We start from the raw sequence: 22,942 nt of genomic DNA on the forward strand, positions 1-22,942 counted from the left end.
GGCCCGCAATTCACGGCAACCCAGTTTGAGGGGTACTTGGCAGAGGAGGGCATCCGGCATGTCCTCTCGGCGCCTTTCCACCCTGCGACGAACGGCCTTGCAGAACGTTTCGTTCGGAGCGCAAAGGAAGCATTGTCCAGAATCAGGCCAGGCGATTGGCAAACAAAAATCGATACATTCCTAGCAGTCCAACACAGAACCCCCTGTGTAACAACTGGCCGCAGCCCGGCAGAGCTATTAATGGGTTGGAAGCTTAGGTGCCCACTAGACCGTTTAAACCCAAACTACACACCAGACGGTTACAAAGGGGCACACGGTAAAACAAGAGGAATGGCAGTAGGCGACCTAGTGTGGGCACACAACTACAGCGAGGGCCCGACCTGGTTAGCAGGAAAAATCCTAGAGATAACAGGACCAAAATCATATCTAGTAGAGATAGAGGATGGCCGGGTATGGAAGCGCCACATAGACCAAATAAGGAAACGCATAACCGGTAAATCAGAATCAGACGAAACAGGCCCTGACTATCCAATGTTTGAATCCACAGCTGACTCAAACCCGGGGCAAACGCGGGACTTATCTGAGTTCCAGGAGGTCCAGCGACGCCAACCGGTTCCTCCTGAAGACAGCAGGGACGACTCTGCAAATAATCCAGGGCCGGATGGCCTAGAGGAGGAGCTGAGAGGAACAAACAGTCCCTCCGGTCAGCTCGACTCACTCCCAGAAAATGAATTGCGCAGGTCCGAAAGAGTCAGGAGACGCCCAGTCTACTTGCGTGATTACGTAGAAAAATAAGATGTTAATTCTATGTAAATATTGGTAAAGTGTTCTCTGGGAGGGAAGGAGTGTAATGTATCTTTAAGAGTTTTGGAGGGAAAACTGAGCGGGAAAAAGCACGTTGCTGATTGGATAAAGCCTCTGGCTAAACTGTATATAAAGAGAGGGTTTTCCCAGCTCGAGCCGCTGGGTTCACCATATAGTAAAGAGCTGTTGTCACTATCCTGGTCTCCTGCCTCGTTATTGCCCGAATTTAACACTTATAATCTTTTAGGAACTGTTAATTGGAACCAAAATTGAAATTGACAATCCTAAACTGAGAAATTCTTTAAGACTTTTTGCTGCTTTATTTTAGCAAATATTATTTGTCATGTTAAATACCAATGTTTCCAGAAAATAATATTAAGATTTTCCAGTATTTTTCAATTATATATCTAGCAGAGTAGGATAAAATTAATTAATTTTCTGTGTTACAAGATGTTAATTAACATAGAGGAATTAATTTGAGGGTTGTAAAGTGATTGTAATATTACACTGAATGGCCATGAGGTTGTTTCGTGGGCTAGCAGATGTCTTATTTCTATGGTATGCTAAGTGCACAATCCTGAGATAGCAGGAAGCTTGCTCATTAAGTTATATATTCATATGCATTATAATAGTGTTTCCATATAAAAATTGTCACTAATGCAAAAGGTAAAGCAATTTAGTTCTGTTGTTAAAAACAGCACTAGCTAGAGATTTAATTGCACTAGGGAAACCAATACATTAGTGGCAAAGAGTACGCTATAGTAACTAAAATCCAAATCACTGAAGTGGACTATATTAAATATCATGAATGAATCATGGGCAGAGACTTATATTGTTTGTTGAAGTTTGATTAGTGATTCAAGTTCGAAACAAATTTAGCTAATCATAGCACATAATATAGGTCTATAGCACTGTTTCACTCCAGAACACAGGTTATATATTAATGTACAACTATTCAATTGCACTGGAAAATTTACTACGAGTCCTAGAATAGCATTAGCACTTAGACATATGTACCGATTTGCAGTGATTTACAGCCCTCTCTAAGCAGTTTACAGAGTCAGCATATTTCTCCCAACAATCTAGGTTCTCATTTTACTGACCTCGCAAGGATAGAAGACTAAGTCAACCTTGAGCAGGTAAGGTTCGAACTGCTAAACTGCCGGCAGCTGACAGTCAGCAGAAGTAACCTGCAGTACTGCATTCTAACCACTGCGCCACCACGGCTCTTAGAATCTAGCAAGTATGGTCAGTGGTCCTGGAAAAATGTGTTCCCTCCAGTTCCCCAACTCCAAGGATCTAAAATTGTAATTCAACATGCATTCAGATAGTTTATTTTCTAGTTTTGCATGTCATAAACACATTCCCATCACAGTACTTCTCATTCACTGTTCATAGTCACACTAACACACCTTCTTTGCTTATTCTCCCCACATACACACACCTATCACTTTAAAAAGCAACAGACCATTTTGCATCTTCCGCAATTACTCAAACTTAGCCTCATTCTAGACCAGAGGTAGGGAACTATGGCCCTTTTATGACTTGTGGACTTCAACTCCCAGAATTTCTGAGCCATTCATGTTGACTCAGGAATTCTGGGAGTTAAAGTTCACAAGTCATAAAAGGGCCATAGTTCCCCGCCCCTGTTCTAGACCTTTGTAGAGAGTGCATTGTCTCCTGCCCCCCAATCCTGAAAGACTTAACTAAAATTCTGTAAGCAGCTTTCTTTTTTTCAAGCAGAAGAAGGAGTGGGGAAGGAAAGTCCTCTGAGAAATATTTTAGATAGTTTTCTTTTAAAAAACAACAACAACCAATAGAAATATCAAAACAGCCTTAAGTTTCTAATACACCAATAGATTAAAGCAATAAACTTACAACATTACAATATTAAAATGTTAAAAGGCCTGCATAAATAAGTGTATTTTTAGCCCATGCCTAAATTGCAATGAGGATTAAAGCTCATTTCTAAATAAACACACTGGATTTTTAGGGGGATTTGGGGAAATATGACACTTAAAGTAACTAGAATACAATGTTGGGTGAATTGGGTGGCTATAAGGTTGTTTCATAAGCCTGCAGATATCCCGTCTCCACAGTCTTCATACAACACTTCTTAAATGTCCATTTTTGTGGCTAAAGAGGACTTAAATAATACAGGATCCAATGTAACGTGTTGTTATAGGCTAGGCTTGACCAATCACAATCCAATCATCCATGGCATCCTTTCCCTTGAGTGATGTTTTGTGCTGTTCTACGTGATTATTTTTATTTGATGATCATTTCCATCAATTTGCCTGGATAGATATTAAACTGACCAGCCTCTAAAGTTCTCAGATCTGTTTACTCCAACAGCCAGTGAAAAAATGCAACCCAGCAGCATGTCAATCACAACACAGAACTTCGTCTTGTGTAGGAGGCCTTATTCCATTTTCCAGTAGAACTGCCATTTTCCTGTGAGATCACCTTGATTTGGCTTCAGACTTCCTTAACAGCAGGTTGGCCTCAAGATGGAAGTTTCGTTTTCAGGATATGTCCTGAAAATACTTCAAGGGCCTCTGGTGGCTCAACAGGCTAATGCAGTCTGTTATTAACAGCAGCTGCTTGCAATTACTGCAGGTTCAAGTCCCACCAGGCCCAAGGTTGACTCAGCCTTCCATCCTTTATAAAGTAGGTAAAATGAGGACCCAGATTGTTGGGGGCAATAAGTTGACTTTGTATATAATATACAAATGGATGAAGACTATTGCTTGACATAGTGTAAGCCGCCCTGAGTCTTCGGAGAAGGGCGGGATATAAATGCAAATAATAATAAAAAAAAGTAAGAGGCCACCATGGAGCTGCAGCAGGGAGACAACATGAAGAAACCCTTAGATGACAAGCTCTGTGTTTTTTCTTGCCACACTTGTTATATGGTAAGCCTCTGTGAAGTCACCTAGATTATTGCATCTCCTTGTCTCCCTTCTCCCTGAGCATTTGGATACCATTTTCTTGGATTTTATTACAGAACTATAACATGACAGGCATGAAAAAAAAATCCAAGGTGCAATTATTTTGAAGTCTTCTCATTACAGCACATTCTGCTCACAGTACATTATGCTTACTCCCATTTAAATGGAAGGTACACCTGCAGGAGCAGTGGGGACTGCTCAACACAGAGTTTTCTCAGACAAAGGGCCAGATTAATAGACTATGCAGTCCAGGGGCAGGTTCTACTTAGTTTACTACCAGTTCGCAACAGGATCGGACCGAACCGGAGGCAACCCACCACTGGTACAGTCCCAAGATGAATGGGGAAGAAGGGAAAAAACCTGGAATCTTTCAGGTTATATGTATAATAGGTTAGAAAGATATAGCTTTAGTTTGGCAAGATTCTGTCCATTAGATGCAAGTATATAAAGGACTGGACTCAATTGGATTTCCTTGTGTCGACACATTCAGACTTTAGTATCAGCTGTTTTGATTCTGAGACTAGTTTACTGTTGTACAAATACTAAAAGAAAAATCCATGATTAATCTGTAGATGAGAGGGATTTTTTTCAGAATGGAGGGAAATCTTAACCAAAAAAGAGAAAGAGAAAAAGAAAAAAGAAAGAGAGAGAGAGTAGATTTAAATACCACCCCTTTTCTGTTGTCTTGTGTCAAGAAAATGAGGGGTAGAGTACCTGAAGAAGAAATGGAAACTTCCTTTCTTCTCTTAGATTCAGACAAGAGGAATAGGGGTCCCTGACTCTCTCATCAGCTCCAGCTGAGAAAGAAACAAAAACAGGGCACAAAGTTCTCAGAAGGAGGAGGTAGAGAAACCTCTGCACCTGTAGGAGGAGGGTACAATAAAAAGAAAGAAAGAAAGAAAGAAAAGCAGATGGTACAAGAACTGAAATTAATGACACAGGAGCAAGCAATTCTCAACTGAACTGCATGTAACTGCAACTCTCTGAACTGCATGTTAAAATGTGAATTGATGTCTCCCAACCGTAAGAAGAAACCAGCTAAATTTATGTTGGCTCAAAAAGATACAGAGTAAAAAGTGTAGGATTTAAACCCTGGAGCTGACAATTATAGGGCTTTATCTTTGTGTTGTTGGACACAACTTTTTTTCCGTATGCGTGACTTCTATCATGCCTGTAATAAAGCAACTTACCTACCGTAACTAAATGAACCTCTCCTGTTAGTAAGTCCCTGTGTACAAGTTTAAACGTGTGGAAAAGAGATTTATTGTTGAGCCCAGTGAGAAAACTGACAAGGACTCACTCCTGAGACCTACATGATCATTGTATTAAGCATAACCCACAACTTCTGCCTATCGAGGTAATAGGCATACATTTGGCACTATAGCAAACTACACCCTCTCCTGCTGGTTTCTTACTTTCAATCTAATTCATCCACAGCAGTGGTTGTGATGTACAGTTTTAGCAGGGCAGCTCCTACCTGTGAGCTGAATGAATGATAGATATTGTGGCAAGTGTATCTCTCTCCAGGAGGATAGATCGGCAGGATGTGCCAATCCTGAGCCTCAAAGTAGCTTCAGATCTACTGCCCTCAGATGCGACAGGACTGAGTTTTGTGTTGCTTATTTGATGTATATGCATGTATATTTTTTTTTTTACTGAATAGAGTAACACAAGCTGCTCAGAGTTTTTTAGGAGTGGTATGGCATTTATTTTACCAAGTAAAATAAATAAATAAACTGCCAATCAAATCAGTTCTCCATAGAGTGGAAACAGTTGAGCTCTTCTCACTCTAAAAAGTCCTGGATAGCTTCTGAGTCCCAGTTCCTTCCATTGGAAATTATTACTGCAGTTTCCCACGTTGCCACAACTATTTTTCCACACAATCAACCCAGTGGTGGGTTTCTACCGGTTTGCTCCGGTTCAGGAGAACCGGTAGTGGCGGCGGTAGGAGGCTCTGCCCACCCGCCTGGACGTCATCGTGGATGCTATGCGCAATCCACATGTGCATCCAAACCGAAGGTAAATGGAAACCAAAACTTTAACCTTAGACTGTCTACTGTAGACCTCACCCCATTCCTAAGAGGTCTGTAAGGGATGTGCATAAGCACATCAGTGTGCCTACTGTCCCTGTCCTAATGTTTTCTTTTATTCATATCCTTTACATCTATTTATAATTATGTTTACACTTATATCTGTCATAAAATACATGCTTGACCAAATAAATAATAAAATAAAATAAAATAAAATAAAATAGAATAAAATAAATAAGAGAGATGTGGTGACTGAGATTGGTAGGAGGGTAAATCAGCACACAGTAGCTACATTAAATACACTGTTTAGTGCTTCAACAGACTGAATATTTTGGCTAGGATGTACTTTAATTAGGTAGGTCTTTAATTAGTCAGGTTGGTCTTTCAGAGAAATATTGCCCCCATTGTGAAAAAATAAAAGTAATTAGAAATAATTGAAAAATGTACAAATTTGTTTAAATACCGAGCAAACAACTGAGCAAGCAAACTTTAAAATATTTATTTGCTCAAAGATATTTGCCTGTATTCCAAATCACTTGTGCCAATTAATTCATTTATTAAAGAGATTGAAAGAATGAAAAGCTTTGATTGAGTTGATGAGACACATACATTACATTACAATGGGCAAACGATGGTAGAGAAAATGTAGCTCTGATTGCAATTCAAAACTGTTGGCTCAGGGGAGATGCACTTTAGATGAGGGTATATCAATTCTACTCATTGTTGGTCTCATTTTGATATTTTTGATGCTGAAAGGGCCTTAATTAAATGCTTACCATTGAACTATATTCCCTTATATCCTTTTGCATTTTCAGAATTAATTTCATTCACTATGGCACAGGGGACCCTAATAGCATCTCCGAGAGCTCTTGCTGGTCAATAATGTGCCAGCTGGACTCCTTAAACTCTCATTGACACAATGAACTGCCATTATGAGTTTCAAGGGTTTGCTGTTATTTGTTGGATCAACACTGCAGTGAAGCCCAAGAAGTTGCTTATGTTGTCATGGAAAATGTGCATTATTACAAACCTTTTAAACAATGGCTAATAAACGATATATTTCTATTTTGTTATTTAACATATTCTATGTTAATTGATTCTGTAATATTTATAATTGAGCAATATGTTATAATGTGAATGAGCTTGATTATCCACCGAATCTGCTTGCACTGTGCACATAAATAACAGAAAGTGGCTTTAAATTGTGGTATTATGCATGAAATATACTATACTGTCAATTAAATAGAGTGATTGACCATCAAAACACTTAGAATTAAAACTACAATATAGCGTTTCCTTTTGCTATTTGCATGTGGAGATGATTTGTCATGTTTGTTTTCATTTTTTATTTCTCTTTTTTCCAAACTAAGGTTTGATCCTTCCCATTTTCTGCTTTACTTTGCTTCCTTTTGTTTTCAAGTCAAGACAGTATGTTTTTTTTTTATTCCTCAATATTTTTCCTAATATTATTTTAAAATAATAATAATAAAGCATATGTTTTAACAATCTTGTTAAAACAGCCCTTTTGGAGGGATAATTTTCCCTATTTTATGTATTTTTTGCATTTTTTGCGTAAATGCATATTTAAATGCATTTAAAAAAAAAAAAACCTGGATAGTAAAAGTAGGAATAGCACTATTTGAAAGAGAATTTCTTTAGTATATTTATCTAGCTTCAGGAAGATAAGAACTGAATGAATGATGTACTGTATATGTAGAAAAGAAAAATGGAACATTCCATCTTTTTAGTCTCATAATCAACCTTACTGGATATAAGAACCAGCAAACAGACAGAAACAATTATGCAGAGTTTTGATATCATCAGAACACCCAGACCACTCAGCTATGGAAGACTACTACCACTAGCCCAGCATTAGACGAGACCCACGTGAATGTCAAGGAAATCATCTGTGGCTCATATCAACCCAACTACTCAACTGACCAATATCTGCTTCAGTTCATCAGCTTTCACAACCTCCAGAAGAGTCGCTGGCAGTAACATGACATTTCTTTGACATTTTAGGCTATTTAATATGGAGATTAAATGTAATCATTCTGTCCTCCAATTTCTGATGGGCTGTGCTGTCTGTGTCTTATCCAAATGTCAAAAAGGGCCCATTCGTAAACTGCAAGGACAATAACTTTTTCTCTCTCTCCTTATGGGACTCATAAAAAAAGACTCTCCTATTTCCCACTGAGACTTGGATCTATCAATGCACCGATTGCACTAACATTTCTTGATGCTGTCCACCTCATGTTATGGAATGGGAGCAGTGGTGGGTTTCAAATTTTTTTACTACCAGTTCTGTGGGCATGGCTTGGTGGGCGTGGCTTGGTGGGCATGGCAGGGGAAGGATACTCTACAATCTCCATTTCCACCCCACTCCAGGGGAAGGTTACTGCAAAATTCCCATTTCCTCCTGATCAGCTGGAACTTGGAGGCAGAGAATAGATGTGGGTGGGGCCAGTCAGAATTTTTACTACCGGTTCTCCGAACTATTCAAAGTTTCTGCTACCTGTTCTCCAAAACTGGTCAGAACTTGCGAAACCCACCTCTGAATGGAAGGCAATAGCCAAATGGTGCCATGAGCCAATCCATTCATCCATCTTGAACCTCTTTAGCAGAGCAGTCACTTTTTCCTGAAATTAAGGAAAACATACACAGATGTTCTCCCTCTCTCCTGCCCTCTCTCTCTCTCTCTCACACACACACACACAAACACACACATACTAACAGTTAAATAGTAAAACTGTCAGAAGCTGAGAATACTTTTCTTTAAATTTGAAAATAATCCTTTTCCTCTACTTGAGGGGGGAAAAAAGGATGACGATACCACCAGAAGGTTATAGAAGGTTTTACTGATAAAGACAATAATTCAAAATGTATCTAAAGGTTATTGCAAGTAAAAAGGATATGATTTAAGACAACGTTTTGCCGAGACGTCCCCGAAGTTGAATTTGTCCTTGTTTCAATAAAATAAGCACCTTTTGGGAAGTTTTGCAGAAAGCAATTGATCTTTTACTCTTTCTCTCCTTAAAAAAAACACCAGTCTTTGTCTTTGCAATTGATAGAATTCTAGCTATTCAATTTACTTTTTAGCAGAATCCAACTACAATACTTGTATTATCTGGTAGGAGCTCAGATCAGTTGGTTTCACCCAAGCTGTGCTCATATAACACATTTAACCAGGTCAGTAACAAATCTAACAGCTGTGTTTGCACGCATGCCGAGCTTGGTTAGATTTCGCTCTTATTCCTTTTTTAAAAAAAAAATATATGTTGTGTATCTTTGATAATAGGTTGCTTTATAGACTGGAAATAATGCTCCAATTAGGGGTATGGCGTTTATAAGGAAGTATTTCTGAAGATAGTGCTTACTTGAAAGAAAAATAAGGAGTAGTTATTTGTAAAAATAAAATAAAATAAAATAAAATAAAATGGTGATAGGGAAGCCTCTATTATTTATGTCTTTCTACAAATAAGAGCCTCAGTGTACTCTTTTCAATTATGGAGAGAGAGAAGAAGTCAGATGGATGACAACCTAAATGGTACAGGTCAGAATCGGAAAGGAAAAAAAAAACTGTACAGAGAAATGAAGCGATGAAAGTCCTAAGAAACCCTTCTAACCAATAGGAGACCTGTTATGTAAAAACATGCAAAGTGTTTTAGCCAAAGAATGGAGACAATCGTGTAGAACCCTTCAGCTAACTATATCTATTCATCCAAGTACCTAATAGGTTTATCGCTGTAGAAAGCGGATATATGCAAAATTGAATTCCAACAATCTGAATGCAGCCCATATGATATACAGTAGCAGATTGTGTAAATCTACAAATCTGGTTAATTCAAAGTAACCAGGTTAGACATTTCATCTAGATCCAGCCCCAGATAAGTTCTGATGATGTGAGAATTGCTATTTGTGTTCAGCTCAGATATCCCTTGTTCATTCCCATATGTACATATATTAGGGCCAGTCGGAAGGTTATCACTCCTGGGAATTCACTCTCATTGCCAAGTTGGAAAATTAAAAATAGAGGATTTTTTAAAAAAATAGACGTAGGGGCATATCTTGATCAGCATTGGCAGCAGAGGTGGGTTTCAGCAGGTTCTGACCAGTTCTGGAGAACCGGTAGCGGAAATTTTGAGTAGTTCGGAGAACCAGTAGTAAAAGTTCTGACTGGCCCCACCCCCATCTATTCTCTGCCTCCCAATTCCCAGCTGATTGGGGTGGGAATGGAGATCTTACAGTATCCTTCCCCTGGAGTGGGGAGGGAATGGGGATTTTAAGGTATCCTTCCTCTGCCACGCCCACCAAGCTGTGCCATACCATGCCCACCAAGCCACGCCCACAAAACCAGTAGTAAAAAAAATTGAAACCCATCACTGATTTGCAGATAGGGCAATGTATCACATCCTTTTTTCTTTTTTTTAAGCTGTTAAACTTGCCCAATTATGCTTGCAGGCAGTACAATAGCTATCCCACTCCATCATCTTTGGTTGGAAGGCACCAAAGATAGAATAATAAAAGTCTTGTGTTCTTTGGAAAAAGAGCTGGGACTATTTTAAAGGCAAAAGGAAAGAAAGAACAAAGGAGACTGGTAATCCTTCGATTCTGACTAGAATTTAGGAGGGAAAGAGAACAGAGGCAGGTAACGTTTTTCTTCCTTCCTTTCTTTAGAAGAGTTTTCCCATGCGATGCCTCTCTTGTCCTATTTGTCTGGGTATACAAATTCACAGTTGGAGTGGGGAAGTTGGAGAGGTTTTGAACCGTTTGTGAATACCCACTGGGGAAGTTTTAAAAAGGGGAGGGGGAAATATGTCAGATTTGGAAGGTCACAATCTCTCTCTCTCTCTCTCTCTCTCTCTCTCACACACACAGACACACACACACACACAGACACACACACACACACACACACACACACACAGAGAGAGAGAGAGAGAGAGAGAGCGAGAGAGAGAGAGAGAGGTTCCAGGGTTTTTTTCCCCTCCCTATATCCTTTTCATGGCTTTAGATTTACTTCTTTTTTTAAATCAGAGACAACATATGTGGCTGCTACAATTTGTAATTAAATGATGCCTTGCAAACATATAAAAACAGAAGTTTAAATGCATTGCTGGTTTAATTTAGAAGCAAATTAAGTTCTTCCCAACAAAATGCTGTTCAGTGGCAAAGAAATGTAATCCTCTACACTTTGGTGAGGAAAAAAAATAGTGGGGAAAAAAAATACAGATCAAAAATACAAGTTAGGCAGTTGATATCTTGATAGCTCTGCAGGAGTACTTGTGAGGAGGATCTGGGTGTCCTGGTGAACCACGCATCAAGCAATATATGATATTATTAAATATATAAATGATTTAATAATAAATTATTATATTATAAATAATAAATAAATAAGCCAATAGCACATTGCCGCTGCCAAAAGAGCTAATGCAACCAAACGTTACATTAACAAAGAGATGAAATTGAGATCATAGTAAGCAATAATTCTGTTTTATTCTACATAAGTCAATGTGTCTAGTTTTAGTCATTACAGCACAAGAAGGATGGTAAAGAATTGAGTACAGAGAAGAGGAACGAAGATGGAGAGGGGCTTGGAGGATAATGTCTTTGAAGAATTGTTAAAATAACTGGACATAGAAAAGAGATTGCTAAGGGGTGACAAGAGTAGTCTTTCAATACTTTAAGGACTGTCATAGGATAGAAGTTGTGGCTTTATTCTCCATAGTGCTTGAGGGTAGGAGAAGAATCAGTGGCTAGAAGCTTTACAGAACAGGATTTGAACTTGAAATAAGAAAAATTCCTGACTGTGAGAGGAACAGCCTGTCTCCTGAAGGTTCGTGGTTGTTGCATCACTGGAGTGTTCCCAGTCAAAAGCTAAACAGTCATTTGTCTGGGATGGTCTGAGGATACTTGCCCTGGACAGGGGGTTGAAGTAGAAGAATGTTTAGGTCCTGTTGTGCCTCGTCCGCCCTCCTCTCCGCAGCCGGGCCCCTCCCATCTCCTGCTATCTCAGCCAGAGACTGATAGTGAAGAAGAATGGCCTGGCATGCCTCCAGCCCCCAGCCCTGGCACCATGCCCAGACAGACTGAGCAAACAAACCTCCCTCCTATAGCATGTGAGCATGAAGTCAGCCACGAACTAGAATTACCGGCAGCTGAAGAGGAAGACGAAAAGTGAACAGATCCCCGCTTCCGGAGAATGGAGAGGCGACGTCAGCAAAAGGAAGGGAGGGGCAGGCCTGGATAAGTGCTGAGTCATGGAGCCACACCCCATGGCCTATATAAAGGATCTGCTTTTTGGCATTCCTTGAGTCAGGCAAAGTCTTATCTGGTTGTTGAAGTCACACCTTGGATTCCTGCCTGGCCTGAGAACTCTGACAGGAATTTGGCAAAGCTGCAGAGGCTTTGTGGCCACGCTTGATACAGACTTCCCAGACCCGGCCGTCAGAGGAGGAGTGGGACACGACAGGTCCCTTCTAATATTACGGTTCTTTGTTTGCTAATTCAGGTATCACTGCACACTATTATAAGTGACAAATAAGAAAGTCAAGAAAAAATGGACACGTGGAAATCATTCACGTCATACTTGGTGATTTAGAAGATCAATTCAGTTGAAAGTTATCCAAAACTGCCCAAGGAGCTGCTGATCCAATTCTACAGAGGAATTATTGAGTCTGTCATTTGCACCTCTATAACTGTCTGGTTCGGTTCTGCAACCCAACAAGAAAAACACAGACTTCAGAGGATAATTAGAACTGCAGAAAAAATAATTGCTACCAACTTGCCTTCCATTGAGGACCTGTATACTGCACGAATCAAGAAGAGGGCCGTGAAAATATTTGCAGATCCCTCGCATCCTGGACATAAACTGTTTCAACTCCTACCCTCAAAACGACGCTATAGAGCACTGCACACCAGAACAACTAGACACAAGAACAGTTTTTTCCCAAAGGCCATCACTCTGCTAAACAAATAATTCCCTCAACACTGTCAGACTATTTACTGAATCTGCACTACTATTAATCGTTTCATAGTTCCCATCACCAATCTCTTTCCACTTATGACTGTATGACTATAACTTGTTGCTGGCAATCTTTATGATTTATATTGATATATTGATCATCAATTGTGTTGTAAATGTTGTACCTTGATGAACGTATCTTTTCTTTTATGTACACTGAGAGCATATGCACCAAGACAAATTCCTTGTGTGTCCAATCACACTTGGCCAATAAAATTCTATTCTATTCTATTCTATTCAACTATTCTATTCTATTCTATTCTAATTACGTGCTTGCAAGAACAAAAATGACTTGTTACAAGGACACAATCATATCATTTTTAATACTCAAGCAACTCAGCATGTTGATTATTGATTTTTAACGATTCTTTACTTTATCAGTACTCAGAACATCTTTTAAAATATAATAACTCACTCTCTGATGTGCCTGTTTGATTTTTTTCCTCCTTGATTATGTTAGCTGGTGCCTTTATCATTGTGTATTGCTTTGAATGTTGTGTAATTTTCTTACATTGCGCAGATAACTATGTCTGTTAGATAGTCTGAAAGTGAAATAATTACATAAATATACATAAATATAAAAATACAAATGCACAAATATATTAATAAATCTTATCTATGTCAGTTCATTTATTTATTCATTCATCTTTACTTTGGTTGACATAAAATGTAAATTCACAGTGAATTAGGTTGCGGCAGAACAAATTTCCCAAACGGAGATTATTCTCCTGATATTTATATATCACAACCCCATATTTTCCAAATAATATGATCATTATGGAAGTTGTAATTCCACACATTCAAAAGAATCTAGGTAGAATTTAGGACATAATGCCTCATTCATTCAATCATTCTTGAACATCATTTCTCATTAAAGATGATCACATATGGAGTTTTCTTTCATTTCCAGTGAAGTTTCCCCATCACTTGTCGAAAACTTAATTCTGGGATGACAGCATATTATGTCAGTTCTTTGAACAAAGATGTCTATGGGCGTGTGTAGTTATGTCACATTTTTGTCATTTTTCTTCAGTGGGGAACTTTCAGAGAGCACAAGTGTGCTCATTATTCTTCTTTTATATTATACTTCTCACTCAAGAAGAAGAAATGATTGATAACTTAGTGGTTTCAGTATTTCATAATGGCTTTTGACCCAATCATCAATTCCTGAATTCTGGAGATGTCCAGAGGAACTTGATTAGCAATTTACTGATGCTCCAAGATATTTGCAGTATAAAAGGATGCAAAACAGAATACTGTGATTACTCTGGCAAATGATCTAGCAAAGTCTAGTCCAATAATTTCTCAGTGGAATTGTTCATCAAGCAAGCAATTCAAGGTGACTTTGTAAGACTGCACAAAGCTTCAGTCTGAAGCTTCAGGTTGATGACATTCAATTGTCAAATTAATTCAATTAATCCAATAATTTGGGAGTTATGTTGTGCATGTTAAAAAGCTCCTCTTTTTATTTGTTTTTTTTTCCAAATCAGTTCGAATTGGACCAACAATCCAAATTGACTCAGACAATCCACAGATCCTTAAATTAAAACGAGAATGCAGACAAGTATCCAAGTCAGTCATTAGTCCTTTCTATGGATTACTGCCAGATTACATCTGAGAACTCAATCTTGCAGGCCTTATATATTTTCTCACTTTCAGAAATGGGAAGGAATAGATGGCATTTGTCATATTTCTCACAATTTTTGAGAGACATTAGAACTTATATTTCTTGAAGTATCGATTTACCTTTCTTTGGAACTTTCCCCAAACCCTACCCATTCCAGAGAAAAAACACTGATGTTCGTGTATCCCAAACCCACAAATAATTCTAGTATGTTATACAAGCTACAATCTACGTATATGTAATCTAGTAGAAGGTGCATTCATGAACAGGCAGCAGTATGTGGCTGCTGTGATATTAGTTTCAGGGCATACAACACTCAATCCGCAATCAGTGTCAGAAAGGATCGACACATATCAGAGCACACTCAAGAACCAGAGTACAGAGTACGTTCCATAGAGTCGGAGGTATCTGGACAGAAAATAGTAATTCCAGAATAATACTAATGGCGTTAACACGCATGGCTGGAAAAACCTATAGGCTACCATAGCTGGCTGCAAAAATCACCACAAGATGGCAACAGAAAATTAGAGTTCTCAGTATCTAGTGCTATCATCTAGCAGTTGTCTAGATTTTTGCATCTCGGATATGATAATTCTAGGTATTTTGTTCTATCATTAAAACTGGGGGTGGGGAGGAAAGGCCATTATTTCTTGCAACAGCTATAACCACAATGTTAGAGAAGAAATTACTAAATGCATATCCCACTACATCAGTTTCTGGTTTCAGCTGAAATTCTTCCCTATGTCCTTCCTCTTTCCCCTTTCTAATGAATGTTTGCCTTCAATCATTTCACTGTATACATTTTTGGGTGGGTGTTACTTGAAAGAAATGGGAAAGAAGAGCTAAGAGTATCTACAACAGCAAGCCCCAACCTTTGGGGCCCCAGGGACCAGTTTTGGGGAGGATAGTTTTGTAGCGGACTGGGGGGCGTGGTTTTATGCACCGCCTGGATCCAGCACATGCATGGAGGGGGCTTTGCTTGTTTACATGGCCCGGTTCCTGGTTGGCCATGGCCCAGTGCTGGTCCGCAGCCCAGAGGTTGGAGACCCCTGATCTAGATGATATAAACTGGAACTGGGAGTGCAGCAAGAGAGCAGAGTAGAGTTATAAGAATGTTTGAATATTGGTTACTTGCATACTAAAATTACCACAAAGGAAGATATTTTTCCCCAACTAATGCATGCATTGGGGGTGAATAGCCTCTAATGTTTACTGGAAATATTAGAATGTTGAAAATAAACAAATGAGTGGCAGATGTAAATAGCTGAAAAGAATGGATGTCTTTGAAGATTAGCCAACTTTTGGGAACAGATGCTTGCCTGCTGAATTAAATCCTAAAAGCACAAATCTGGTAAAATGACTAAACACAGGGTTTATCTCTCTTTGGCTATCCAATTGCCACCTACCTTTAACTCATCCCCAGGGTTTCATTCCCTCCCTTTCTCTTCTTTTCCTTCCCCAACACAGATTGGACTTACTTCATTTCCATCCACCTCCGCCCCCCTCCCAGCTCTTTTTGGCTGTTTTTGCTGCAACGAGATTGGGAAAAAAGATTTGATGTGAGAAGAAATGGTAGCTAAGTCCAGATGGAGAGTCAATTAATTTAATAAGTGGGATGCATTATTTTATAGTCAATTGATTTTGATTGGTAGTTATCCATTCATTTAATAGTCTATTTCTTCTGAGCTGCCTTGAGTTTGTATACATATATTGATCGTACTGTGTATAGCTTTGACTGAAAATCTCCAGGACTGTTTTCAGCTTGAATTGGCAACCTTAAATTGGACAGGTGAAGAAACTAGGCATGATTCAGGATGTTGTGTGTGTGCGTGTGTATGTGTGTGTGTGTGTGTGTGTGTGTGTGTGTGTATGTATGTATGTATGTATGTATGTATGTATGTATGTATGTAATAATGTATATAATTCTACTTTTCCTCTGATGGAGAGACCGTAAATTCAAGGTCACCTTGATTTCTGTTGAATATGGTACAGTATTTAACAATACCAGCAAATACTGTATCACATAGGCACTTTAAATAGCACTCTATTCTGCAAAACAGACTTTTACTATGCACACTTACCTAAGCACAGCCCTCCTTTAACCCCCTGGGATTTTCGACTGAGTAAATACATATAGATTGTGCTGTAAATCTTTGCAGTTCTACCCCTTACATTTTTTTACTGCTCAGAGAATTGGGAAGAGTGTCATGGCAAAACCATTTACACTCAACTCCTTTCTCTCTCCTCCTTCCTTGTAGATTTAGACAGTTTCTTAATGTTTCTCCGCATTAGCTCCCACTTCATAAAAGGGAGATAAAACTAGACTGCCTCATTGTAAAGGATCATTCCAAGATAAGCCTTTAATTCTATGTTTGACTGTCATTTGATTATATGGTCCTTGGGGAGAAATACAGAAGAGAAGATAATCCTTAAAATCTGTGTTGTTGCCTGAAATGGAACACCAGATCAAAATGATTTAGAACAAGCTATTCTGAAAGTTGTGCAGGTCAGTCAAGTTATTGGTCAAATACTATTCTATTTTCCTAGGCATTTTTGTAGGAGCCTGTATGGAAATAAAGTCTAGTGGAATTATTTTGTGTGGGGCTGGGTGGGGGGGTTGAGAAATGTAATTATGAAAAGATCCTTTTCCTAGATCCCCTTGTTATTATTTCTTTACTAGCCTGCTGTTGATTTAATCATATCAGAATTCCCAGGGAGCTTGGACTATAGAGTGAACAGGAGATACAAGAGATGTTGCATGACAAAAATCATACGTGGTGAGAACAAATTAAACCAGATAAGGATGAGAGTAACATGCTCTGCATTAAAAGTATGGACATGATCTAGCAGGAGGAATATGGGTTTGTTTTTTTTACACAATTAGGTGGAATAGCTACTATCAATGGGCAGAACTAGAATAGTAACTGGGGTATACTTGGTGGTACCTGTCAGAAGAAGTACATGACATGTCTATAAAAGATGGGGCTTCAATTGCACAGTCACAACTACAATCTTGACTTTTTTTGGGTGGGGGTTATTCCTGGATTCACTAAATGCACTAATACAGAAAATAACTTAATATAATTTGGCAAAGACAAATTCTTTGTTTATTGCTGCAAACAAATAAATGCAGACATAACATCACTGATTGAACAATCTGATGATGAAATCAGTTATCTGATAGGAAACAGAAGATGGAGAAGTTCAATCATTCTTCCACTTTCTGTTTCCCATGATGTGCACTCCAGTTTCCCACAAAGTTGGAATTCTGTCTGTGGCTTTGCTATCTGTCTGAATTTATACTGGAATCCTATCTATATCTATCTAATTCTATCTGTAACTTAGGTTTGTTTGTTCACTTGCAAACCAGGTAATCTCATCAATGCTAGTGAATATGGAGGTAGCTCCCCCCCCCTACCAGTTTGGGTGGATTGTGGTTTCTTTCTTGGTGGTTCTTTGATTGGAGTATTATTTTCTGCCTAATTGTTTGTCTGGTGTTGATCTCTGCTTATCTAAATGTTGACTATTGAAAAGGATGTATTCTAAACTTTTTGTTTTCTTCAAAAGATCCTATAGCCGAAGAATAAAACAAAAACAAAAAACAGAAGTTATCAGCAATATGTAAGAGCTATAACAGCCACCATGTAGGACAGACACCATGTAGGACAGGGGCCTCTGGTGGCTCAGACTGCTAAGACAGTCTGTTATTAACACAGCTGCTTGCAATTACTGCAGGTTCAAGTCCCACCAGGCCCAAGGTTGACTCAGCCTTCCATCCTTTATAAGGTAGGTAAAATGAGGACCCAGATTGTTGGGGGCAATAAGTTGACTTTGTATATAATATACAAATGGATGAAGACTATTGCTTAACATAGTGTAAGCCGCCCTGAGTCTTCGGAGAAGGGCGGAATATAAATGCAAAGAAAAAAAAAAGAAAAAAAGATAAGCTATAGTCTTCTGACTACATAATATATTACCAAAACTATATATGATTTCTTTCCTCTTTAATTCAATAATTTTCATTGGGGCTGGGTCCAAATTAACATGTATATAACAGAAGAGATGGAACTCTTCTTGCTTCACCCATGTTTTTCTAATATCCCTCAATTTCAGTCTCCTTCTACTATATGCTAAAGTTTCAACAGTTTATTGAAAGTTTAAAAAAATGATATACTGGAAAACTAGGGGCAGGGAATTCAACTTTTGCTGGATTTGTTACATATATGTGTTGGTTCCAATCCCATGACCCTGTTAATGGAAGTGTGCCTTCTGAAAACAGGTTTGACTTATCCATGCTTCAGTTTATTTGACTATTTATGTTAAGCCAAGCTATTTATGTATATCCAAGAGCTAAAGGTAGGATAAAATCATTCAAAACAATACAATAATGCAGAATATAAACTCATACTACAGATGAATACAATTGATGTAAATCAAGAATATACAGAATATATATAAGATACGTTTCTGCCTCTGGGATCCAAAAGGTATCAAATATCATAAAGGTTTCAAATTATTAATTGACTCCCAAATAAACAATTTAATTAATACTACTTAAACTAATAAGTAAAGCTACCCAGCATCATTGACTGAGATGGGCAGCTATAGAAATTGAATAAATAAATAATAGTACTATGAATAAAAGGTAACGGTAAAGGTTTCCCTGTCAGTCGTGCCAGACTCTAGGCCGTGGTCCTCATCCTGTTTCTTGGCTGAGGAAGCCAGTTTTGTCCAAAGACAATTTCGGCGGTTATGTGGCCAGCATGACTAAACGCTAAAGGCGCATGAAAAGCTGTTACTTTCCCATCAAAGTGGTACCCATCAAAGTGAGTATTAATCTACTCACATTTGCATCATTGGTGGGTTTCAAATTTTTTTACCACCAGTTCTGTGGTGTGGCTTGGTGGGCATGGCTTGGTGGGTGTGGCAGGGGAAAGATATTTTAAAATCTCCATTCTCTCCCCACTCCAGGGGAAGGTTATTGCAAAATCCCCATTTCCTCCCGATCAGCTGGGACTCGGGAGGCAGAGAATAGATGGGGGTGGGGCCAGTCAGAATTTTTACTACCGGTTCTCCAAACTACTCAAAATTTCCACTACCGGTTCTCCAGAACTTTTCAGAACCTGCTGAAACCCGCCTCTGGTTTGCATGCTTTCAAACTGCAAGACAGGTAAGCACAGGGGTAAATAACAGGAGCTCACCCCGTTCCGTGGAGCTTGGGTCTCAAATCTGAGTTATCAGTTCAGCATCTTTAACCGCTGAGCCATCACACCCCTAGGACTATAAATAGATCATAACAATAACAACAATACTGTATAGTCCTATCATGTCTTTGGGAAAATCTGGCTTGCATGAAGAGCCAGATCTTGAAAATAAAACCCATTTTGAAATTGACTGACTTCTCTCAAAGTCCAGCCTACTCTTAGGGATTCCAGAGCTCACAAGATCATTTCACATTTTCACATAATGTGCTGCTGACATGATAGGGTGAGAGAACAGGCCTCTCAGTAGATCATAACATTTCACAACCTGCATAGGGATATATATCTATTTCTCATAAAACTACTGTTTTTGCTATTCACACTTTTTAGCATCTAAACAGATTGTGTCCCGTCCTTACAGACTCGACGTATTGCAAATAACATTTTTGTTGGTGACTTGAAAACATTTTTTGATTATCAACATGATTGTGAAATAACTTGTCATTGTGAAAGCAGACATTTTAGCTTGCATTACCTGGTTTGGAATAAATGGATTATTGATTTTTTTATAGTATCTCAGAAGCAATTTATTTAACTTTTTTATTATTATTATTTTGTGTAGGAAAAAGCTTCTTCTTTCTTGCTTGAAAATGATCATAAAACCTTCTGTCATTGGAGTTTCAAAATAAGACTCTCAATTTTTATTTCTTTCCTGATTTTGATGGAGATTTATTTCTCTTTTAATGTATTTTCTTCTGCAAGAGGAAGTATTGAACCTGGGTTCAGGTATTTCATAAAAGGAGAAGCTTGTGTAAAGATCCGCATTAAAATACAACTGATGCTGTTCTTTGTAACTTTTACCCCAAAGACAAATATATTTAGCTCTTTGCAGCTTACAAACACACATCCGAATAATATTCATTGCGTCTTGGATGATTTAGAAAATGGACAGAATGGAATCTCTTCACCTATCAGAAGGATGGTAAAAAAAAACCCATCAGTATTCATGCTTGATTTTTCTCCAGAATGAAATTTTACCTGCATACAGTAAAGTTTCTTTTTGTGAACTTTATTCATGGATCAGGTGGCTGCATTTCTATCTGGTTTGAAAGTCAAGCAAGGGAAGAGTTAAAAGTAATAGTGGAATCAGCAAGATTTTCTGTGCCTCCAATAGAAATGGATAAATACACCACAAAATGTATTTGGCTCCTAAAGAATTGTGTAAAGTTTCTAACGCCCCTGCAAAAGTTGTCATTGTGTTTGTTTGTTTGTTTTTTCAAATGGCAAAAGGAAAGTGGTGTGAAGCATATAAGGTATAAACTATTAACAGTGTTTACTACTTAATGTAGTGCAAATCAAATTAAACAGATATTTTTGCCTAGTAATTAGTCCTGACTTTGAAAATCATGTTCCTTATCATAAACAAACCAAGGAATAATATTGTCACAGAGCAGATATCCCGTACCTCCAAATTTCTCCTCACAAAAAATTAGTTAATCTCCAATTACTTAACTTCTCTAATACAATGAAGGAGGATATAGAGATATAATTGCTTTATATATATTCAGTGGGAAAGAGTGATTGTTTTTGTTCAGCAACATCTTGAGGCTTACATCTTCTTTTTGCTTATGATTTTCTGTGTTCCTAGACTTGTATTGGTAAACAAAGTACCGTATTTTTCAGAGTATAAGACATACCTTTTTCTCCCCCTAAAAGGGGGTGAAAATTTGGGACAGTCTTATACACCAAATGTAAACCCCAACCACCCACTGGCCCCCACCCTTTGGCCTCTGCCTCCCAGCAATTTACCTCTTTGCAGCAAGCAGCAAAAAGAAAGAGCTCATTTCAGCTTCAGCACAGCCTAATTAGCACAAGTTGATTGCCCCTGACTCTCAGCTGTTTCAGGCTGCAGGGATTGCCATGGCCTATTGCTGCGCAGGCCTCTGTTGCCTGCTGCAAGGAGGTAAATTGCTGGGAGCAGATTTTTTTTTCATGTGCTAATCAAGCTATGCTGAAAACGAAAATGAAAGTAAAGCAGGCTGTTTGCTGCAAGGAGGCAAAACTGCTGGGAGGCAGAGGCAGATTTTTTTTTCTTGTTTTCCTCACCAAAAGAGATAGGTGTGTCTTATAGTCCTGAGCGTCTTATACTCCAAAAAATATGGTACCTCAAATAAACAACCAAGCTCAGAGAGCTCAAGGACTACACAGTTCACCTCTAAGCTACATATATTTTCTTCTACAGTTTTGGAATTACTAGTATCCTCAATCAGGAAGTCTACTCTGTCAATGAAGGATTGAAGCAGGAAAGCTTATACTTTCAGACTAATCCTTTCCTGTGAGATGAGTGATTTCCTGATACCAATAAGCTACAGATTGCAATGTCAATCATACCCACCCAAGGAATAGCTAGGTTAATAATTTACAGCATATAACAGGGAGGAAAGGGTTCAGTTCATATTTACACACTACATACATTGGGGTGAACAGAACAGAACACATTTTATAATAGAAATCAAGTGTTTTTAATATACTTTATAAAATTATTCACATTTATAAGGTTTTTCACAACCTGGTAATAATGTCTGTCATTGCTTGCAAAAAGATAACAGTGTTCAAATCCAGCCACTGAAATTCACAGCACAATCCTTTTGTCAAACTATAAAACAGGATTGAGTAATTCTTACTGATCAGTAAGGCAAAATATAACATTGTATTGTTTTTGAGGAAGTGGCCAAAAGAATGGGAAAATTCATTTATGTTAAGTTCGGGAAGTAACGAGGCTGGAGACCAAGGTAGTGACAACAGCTCTTTAATATATGGTGAACCCAGCAACCAGGCTGGGGAAAAACAACCCTTTATATACTGTTTAACCGGCGGCTTCAACCAATCAGCAACGTGCTTGTTTCCCGCCTAAATATTTAAAGATACATAACACTCCTCCCCTCCCAGAAAACACTTTACCACTATTTACATATTATTTACATGTTATTTTTCGACGTAGTCACGCAAATAACCTGGGCGTCTCCTAATTCTTTCGGACCTGCGCGGTTCAGTTCTGGGTGGTGTTTTGAGCTGGTCGGAGGGGCTTCTTTCTCCTCCCAGCTCTCTCTCTAGGCCATCGGGCCCTGGATTACTGGCAGTTTCTTTTTCTTGGCCCCCCGGCCTTGGATTACTTTTTGAGTTTTCCCTGCTGTTTCCATCGGGAACCTGATGGCGTCGCTGGACCTCCGGGACCTCAGCTAAGTCTTGCGCCTCCCCCGGGTTATGGTCAGCTGTGGAGTCAAATAAGGAGGGGTCATTGTCTGTCT

Source organism: Ahaetulla prasina, chromosome 1, assembly GCF_028640845.1.
Source record: "Ahaetulla prasina isolate Xishuangbanna chromosome 1, ASM2864084v1, whole genome shotgun sequence".
In the NCBI taxonomy this organism is placed as follows: domain Eukaryota; kingdom Metazoa; phylum Chordata; class Lepidosauria; order Squamata; family Colubridae; genus Ahaetulla; species Ahaetulla prasina.